Consider the following 8,165-nt stretch of genomic DNA (forward strand, 5'->3'; position numbering starts at 1 on the left):
TAAAAAGATGAAGAAACAAACAACACAAAACGAGAAATAAATAGACATCAGAAGATGGTTGAGTATTACGTCTGAAAAAATCCTGGTTGTTTCCCAGCTCAACAAGTCAGAATTATTTAATACTTTACAGTGATGATGATGTGAACTTTACTTTTTATCCAGAACCTTCAGTCTTTCTATTGACTCTCCATGCAGTCAATTATATGAGCAACAGTCACACATTTTAAAATCCTTTTGAAGTTTTCACGGTCAAGAGATTCCTAATATGTTTGAAATGTTTGTAATTATTACATAAATTGTTACTGCACCATTACAAGAATGTTGGCAGTTTCTCTGCAGCTATTTCTTTATTTCATGTAGATACATTACTGCATCGTCTGCAAATATCTGCCATGTAGCATCAGAAAGGCTGGCAGCTGATTAATGAGCTAAATAATAAGGAACCCAAGACTGAACCTTGAGATATTCCATTTAGAATGGCATCATTTTTTTTTATCATCAATTCACATCGATTCATGGATGGATGGATGGATTTGGTACTCCAGGGAACGAACCTCCACTGCTCTAGTCCAGTGGCCAGCTGGTCGCCATGGAAACCCATTCCATGAAGCTCTCTGTTCCTGAGCTAATCTGAAGGCCACATGAAGTCTGCAGGTCTGTAGTGCCTGACTGCAGAAAGTCTTCACTCTGTGAGCTTCGGCAACCGCTGACTCTCAGTTTAGGTGGCCGACCACTAGGTGGCTGCATTGCTTCCACTTTCATACATCTGACTGTGGAAAATTAAGGAGCGAGGAAATTTCAGGACTGGATTTGTTGCACATCCTATCACAGTTCCAGGCTGGAACTCACTGAACTCCTGAGAGCGAAACATTCCTTCTCAAATGTCTGTAAAATCAGTCTGATGCCCAGGGCTTCATTCATACACCTGTCATGGAAGTGATGGAACACCTGATTTCCACTATCTGGATGGCTGAATAAATCATTTTGGCTTGATAGTGTATATTTATGATGAAATATTGTACTGATTTTTCTTTCAGTCTTCAATCTTTTCCATCTTTTATTATTTTGTTTACTGTTGAATTAATCTGTTGAAATAAACGGACCTACCTTGATTCCTCCATAGTTGATCACATCATAGTTTCTCTTTAATATCAGACATAAAAGTGATGCTGGATAATTAAACACGAAATATATCACTGAGCATCTTTAGCTGTGAGAGCGTAGAGCTAAATAGTTTTGATGTTTAAACCATTCACAACATGTCTTATAATTTAATACAAATTTATGGTGTCAAAACTAAAAACCTGTTTTTGCAGTAAAAAAATTTCCTTTGTGTGAATGTTTTTATGTTTTCCTGGTCGCCTTCTCAGCTTGCCACTGCTCACATACCAGACTCTGATTGATCAATCAATCAATCAATCAATCAATCAATCAATCAATCAATCAATCTGGACCTATTACAACCTCCTCTGATTTCTGGTCAGACTGATGTCAAGAAACATTTCAATCTCCAGATATTTTGGACCCATTATCATAACAGATCAATTATCTATGATGAATTATTTTCAGTTGATTAAGCTTAATTTAATTTTTAAAAGACAGGAATGTATTTTAAATGTCAACGAAAATAAATCAGTTGAATGCAATTTCATGCTTAGGGTACTTAAAGACTTAAATAAGAGACTTCAGATCTCATGGACCGAACCAGAACGTCAAGGAGCAGCTCTGGATTACTTGGACAATGCTGCCATCTGGTGGCGATTCACAGCATTACACCGGATTGTCAACAAAGGTTCAGTCAGAAAAACATTTTAAAGTGAAAAGCTGGAGAAAAAACAGAGAAAGAGAGAGAGGAAGAGAAAGAGAAGGGGAGAGAAAGAGAGGGAAAAAAGAGAGAAGGAAAGAGTGACAGAAAGAGAGAGAAAGAATGTTTGTTTGTTCCCACAGAAGAAATCTTTTTTTATGAATAATGTTTTTCTGTTTCAACCCCAAAGGAAATAAAACCGATTTTACAGAAAGAGAGAAGCTAAATTATGGGATGTTTCAGAGAGAATAAGGTGAAGTTAGTGTGGTGAAGGTCAGGTGAAGGTCAAAATGTTATTAGCAGAATCACTTAGACTTCAAGCAGTCACCATGCTGTGGGTGGTGAATGTTCACCAGCGCAGACAGAGAGTCTGCATACAGTAGCATAAGATAACACTACCTGGAGAGAACCCACCATGCACAGGGAGAACATGCAAACTGCATGCAGAAAGACCCCGGGCCGGGAATCGAACCAAGGATCTTCTTGCTGCAAGGCAACAGCTCTACCCACTGCACCACCGTGCAGCCCCAAACAAACTATAAAAGGAAAAAAAATCACAAACACTTCAAACGATGGAACAAATTGTCCAATTTCTAAGGTCTTTCGACGGGCCAGAGGAGCGAATCACCACAAGTAGATGAAACGTCCAAACGTTAAGAGAGAAGATGGAGCAGTGGAAACTGTGGACAGATGCTCAGAACCCTTCATCCTGAAAATACTCAAGAACTTTTTTAAAGAAATATTAGGAAGAATGTTTATTAAGAACTATTTCTAGAAAGTTCATCTACAAAAACACAAACTTTTTCTCTTTATTCTTTGATTATATTTGGGAGTTTTTCTTTTGCTTTAACTTAATAAAATTTTAGTTTCAAACGTCAAACTAATGAAAACATCAAAACCAAATCAGATCAGGACTCATTTGGACGACTGGAGGTGAAACCCGGTAAAGGTTCTGCATGAACCAACATGGCTGCATCCATCATGAAACTTTGTGTTTCGGTCCTGATGAGGTTTTGCTCTCCAGGCGACGCCCCATAAATCACCGCTCTCTCCCCGGCGGGTTGCGCCTTCGGCGGCAGGAACGTGATCCGGCCGGCGTGCGTTGAAGCTGGGAGATGTGCAGATAAAGCTGGGGACTGTGTGCGTCACTCTCTTGTCATCACACTTTGAATGCGATCAGTCGTCTTTGTTTGCAGCTTGCCTAAACACAGAGAGACCCAGGGGACGGATCAGCCCTAAATATGTACACCAGACCCAGATATACGTTGCTGTTGAGGGCCTGAGAGAATAAAAAGACAAGAGAAGAGAAGAAAGGAATAAACTCCTTCTCATCTCTAAATCTCTCTCCCACGTTGCTTCCTTTCAGTCTATCGCTCTGAAAATCTGAGGTTACGTTTCTGCCTGGACAGGCAAAACACTGAAACAGCTCCTGACATCTGCAGCACAACAGATGCTGCTGAAAGCTGATCTGGTCACAAACCCAGTTTTACTGCTATCATTTTAGTTTATTTGTTTTATTTGGCATATTTTTTGTTTCTGTGACATTTATTTTGAAAGGTTCTAAGTAGGAAGTAAAATCCAGCATGTTTGATGAGGAACAGAAAAAAAATAGTCTGGAAGGAGGACTGTAAAAAACACTTAAATTCAAAGAATCGGTTTAACTTTTCTCCCTCAAAGGAAAGGTACACCAGCGAGGTCTGTTTATATGTTTTACATCATTTTTTATGTGGTTATTGTATTTATGACATCATGTGCTATTTTAGTTTGACGGTGGTGTCAGTGGGAAAGAAAGTTGAGCTGTAACAAGTACAACGTTAAAGATTCGTATCTCAAAAATAAAGCTGACTTTGTACATTCAGTACAACAAACTCTCTGTTACGTTAAGAAGAGGTGGAAGTGATACAAAGACTAAAACTCAGATTAACAGAAAACGATCAGAAAACACAGAATGCTGAATCATCAGAAATTAAATGGATGCTGTACAGACAGGTGACCTGGACAGGTGACCCCGCCTCTCGCCCAGCACCTCCCGACCCCACTGGGGACAAGGTGGACGAAGATGGATGGATGAAACACTGAGTGCATCCTCTGGTTCCAGCAGAACCTGGTTCTGGTGGTTCTGAGTGGATAATCAATGCCAGGTTGGGATGACATCAGCAACAACCTCATAGCAGCAACTGTTGCTGCACAACAACCTGAGAAGGGTCAGAGGTCATCCTCCTCTACGGATGCTAGCATGTAGCGCTGCTGTAACTGCTAGTTCTGAGAGGTAAATCCTGATGCCTGCCACACTTTTCAGAATCAATTCAATAAACTCAAAATTCAAACATCCTTCAGTGTGTTTCTGTCACTTTGAGGAGAAAAACATGGAAATCTTTATTCATGAAGATGTTCATCAACAAACCAACATCCAGCTGAGCCTCACCAGAGTGACGGTCCACGACCTCGTGACCCTGCTGACCTCATGACCTCGTCTCTGGCTGTCCAGCCTTCGTCCAGGTGAGACAGCGAGACGACGACCTCCTTTCAGGATCTTTAGCAGGTTTTCTTGGCTGGCGTCCCTGTAAGTGGCTCAGCTGAGAGTCGTTGGCCGATGCCAGCTTCGCTTTAGTCTCTGGGTCGGCGGCCATTTTCCTCGCTTGCCACTGACAGCAGACACTACAGTAGTGACATCTGGAACATCTGCAAGAAATCATCCATTTCCTTCCCTTGAGGATTAATGAGGAAACTGAACAGGAGAAAAATGATCCTGCTAAAACAAAAGCTAAAAGTTGAAACCAACAAAACATGAAGAAAGAAAGTCAACAATGTTTTCCCTGTAGTTTCAGTGGACAAAGTTTGTACATCAGTGGATAAAACATGTTTTCTTTCTGGAGCTGAATTTGGTTGGTCGATAATAGATGACATTAAAGCACAGATAGCATCCAACGGTTTCTGTCCAGTCCTCGCTTGCAGGAAAACTCCAGGTCCAAACTGGAACAAGACTTCAGTTCTGCTTGTTATTGAGTTCATTAAATCCAAACCCATTCAGCCCAACGGCCAGATGAGCTGCTGGTTTATCAGGATTCCTGTTTCCACATTGATGATATCTGAGTTCAGCCTGAGAACCAGCCAGAGACTGAACTGGACCGGACCGGACCGGACCAGTCTCAAAGGCAGCTGCCTTCACAGATAATCCCATTAAACCCACCAAAGCATCAAAATGTCAAAGAGACGGTTGGCGGTTCATTTCTGCTTCTGCTGCGGTCTTCACTGCAGAAGAACCTCTGGCTGAAAGGGTACTGGACCTCTGGGTCAAAGGTTAAAGAGAGAAAAAAGGGACTGGGAGATCAGGACATGAGCTTGAGGTCACATGTTTAACTCTGGGACTGGACCACGCTGATGCTGATGCTGATGCTGCCTTGGACTGATGCTCCTTAAAATCCAAGCTCTACATCTTATCGATCAAACTGTCATTTCCAGAATAAAGCCTTTCGACCAACAACTCATTTTCATAAGAAAACCTGTTTCCAAGTCAATCAGACGTTCCTAACGCAGAGTATAGCCGACCGCCGACTGACAGCAAGGAGACATTAATAAAATAATGTTACTGCAGCCACATTAAAAACCTGAAGAAGAAACTCTGGGACGTTCAGGACTTGTCCAAAATTGGTGCACCAACCAGTTAGAATCCACTGATCAGACCTGAAACCTGCTCTGATGGTACTGAGCCTGGTTCTGGTTCTGATGGAGGTTTCTGCCTAACAAAGTGGAGTCTATGCTCTCCACTGTGGCCCCCTGCTGGTCAGGAGGAATGACGCTGTGGGTCAACGACTCCGTGGGTTTCCTTAGACTGGGCTGAATGTTCTGACTGATAACTGGGATCAATAAATAGGGATAGAAGATCGATTGGATGGAGAAGTTCCTCCAGACGACATGCAGTGAATAATAAAGGGACTGAACTTTACTAAACCCGTTCTGGTTTAGTAAAGTGAAGCATCAACTGCAGCTGAGAAGAAATCAAGAGTTTTTCTCCAAGCTTTTGTTGTGCTCTAGTTTCTTTAGCATCTCTGATTGTGTGAGCGTCCAGAAAGCTCTTTGTAGTGAAACAGAGCCGGCTTACGCGTCCAACAATGCCATCATTTGTCTTTTTGTTCCTCTGCGTCCCCCTGCGGTGTCCATAACACTCGCATTGTAAAGGCATTGTGATGCGTTTGGTGGCGATGCGACACATTTTTCAATGTGTGGCGGTTCCTCTGAGAAATGTGTCATGCTGGTGTGTTTTACCCCCTGAGGACGCCACGGTGTCGCGTTTCACACCAGGACTCACACTTTTACTGCATACACACACACACACACACACACACACTGATCCCAGCAAGTATTGGTTTGCACACACACTCCTGCTCTTCAGGTGTTGTGATTATTGTTGAAACTGTGATCCAGATTTATTGAGCTGAGCCCAGCTGGCTTCAGCTGATGGGCTCCATGGCAACACAGACTTATTATTAACTGTAATAATCAAATCTGACACACATTCGCTGGTTGCAGGTCGGACAGGCGCTCGCCTCAAACCACGTGAACGTAAATCTCTGGGGAAGATGAGCTCAGGTCCAGTCCTGCTGGCTGGCAGCCCTGCAGGACCCTGGGAATCGAACCAGTCTAAGCTGATGGTGAGAGACCAGTTCAACTCGCTAGGTGAGATACAGCAGGGTTCAAAGGTCAATACTAGAAACCACTCATGAGAGAAGAGGCAGTGGTGATTGAGGCAGCAAAGATCTGGACCAGTTAAAGCTTACGGGCGAGACATGAGGAAAAGCTTCCCAGTGGTGATGCTGCTGAGGGGCGGAGCCTGATGGGCCAAAGGGGCGGAGCCTGATGGGCTACGACAGTCCAGGGGCCTCATGCATACAAGAGTTTGCTGTTTTCACACTAAAACATGGTGTAGGAGAAATTTAGAAAAGTGCGGCGCACAAAAACCTCCAGATGTTTGAAGCTGAGCTGCGATCGACCCGCCCACCTTTCCTTTATACATCCTGATTGGTAGACAGCAGAGCAGCTGCTGCTCCGCCTGTCGCCTCCATAAACACATATTAATGTAAATTAGTATAAATACCACGAGGTCTGCCGCCATGTGAAGCAGTAACCATGGCAACATCTTTGTAACAAAATAAATATTTATAATAATAATAATTATTATTATAGATTTTATTTAAAAGGTGCTTTCAGGGCACAAAAATAAAAATAATACGTTTTAAAGAAAAAAATCCAAATGAAATAATAAAGCCCTCCCAGAGCAGCAGAGAGTTCAGCCTGGACTTTTTACAGAGTCTCTGAGTGGGAATGTGGATGTGAGGATTTGGGTTTTTCTCTGTGTTAATTTAGGTTTCTGTGTCGTTTTCAGTTAATTGAGTCTGGGTTGTCCTGTCTACTCTTGATTGTTCCCAGCTGGGTCTCCTTTCCCTGATTAGCCTCTGTGTATTTAATCCCTCCTGTGTTCCTTGTTCCTGCTCTAATCTGTCTAGTCTGTCGTCAAAAGTCCATTGTTTTCCAGTTGCTACCAGTTTTGAGCCTTAGGCTTCTACTCAGTCTGTGCTGCCTGGATTTTCGGACTTAAACTCATTTCATTATTAAAATCATCATTTCTTCACACCAACCTGGATCCTCTGCGTCTGCCTCCCCGCCACTAACCACACATCATGACAGAGGACGTTTATCCTGAACCTAGTGATGGTGAGATGAAGCCTCATGAGGCATTGTACCACTTGAGCCAATTGGTTCGAGAAAGGGTTCATTTCTTGAGGCTTCATGTGCACACGAAACCACCTACTGGCCAGGTGTATAATCACAGCCCGCTGTATCTTAACACATGTGATGCATTGAATTTTTGTCTATTATGGGTCTTGGGAATGACTTCACAAAAGGTGTACATATGTGTACAATAAAATATTGTTTGAACAATAAAATATTGTTTGAATGTATTCTCTGTGTGTAATTATTCCCAAAATAGTAGTGTCATGTGATATGGCATGTTGTGTAATAATGTTTTTCTGTGACTCTAGAAAAATGGCATGAGCTTAATCAGGCAGAGGACAGTGAAAGTGCTTGTGGAACTAGGGAGGGGGTAGTGAATAGGCTAATGCTTGTGTAACTTGGATGATTTCATTCATTTTTATTAAGAAACAACAATTTCTCCACAGTTTTAGGTTTCAAATGATTTCTCTTTTTTGACACTACTTCTCCAGCATTTGAAAAGACACACTCACATGGCACACATGATGCCGGGTGCATAAATAAATAAGTGCAAGTTTGTACAGATTGGGGTACAGTGACCGATGATTATAGTATAGTATATACTATATAGTAATGAAATACCTTGGCT

This window comes from Gambusia affinis, linkage group LG11, assembly GCF_019740435.1.
Source record: "Gambusia affinis linkage group LG11, SWU_Gaff_1.0, whole genome shotgun sequence".
Lineage (NCBI taxonomy): Eukaryota > Metazoa > Chordata > Actinopteri > Cyprinodontiformes > Poeciliidae > Gambusia > Gambusia affinis.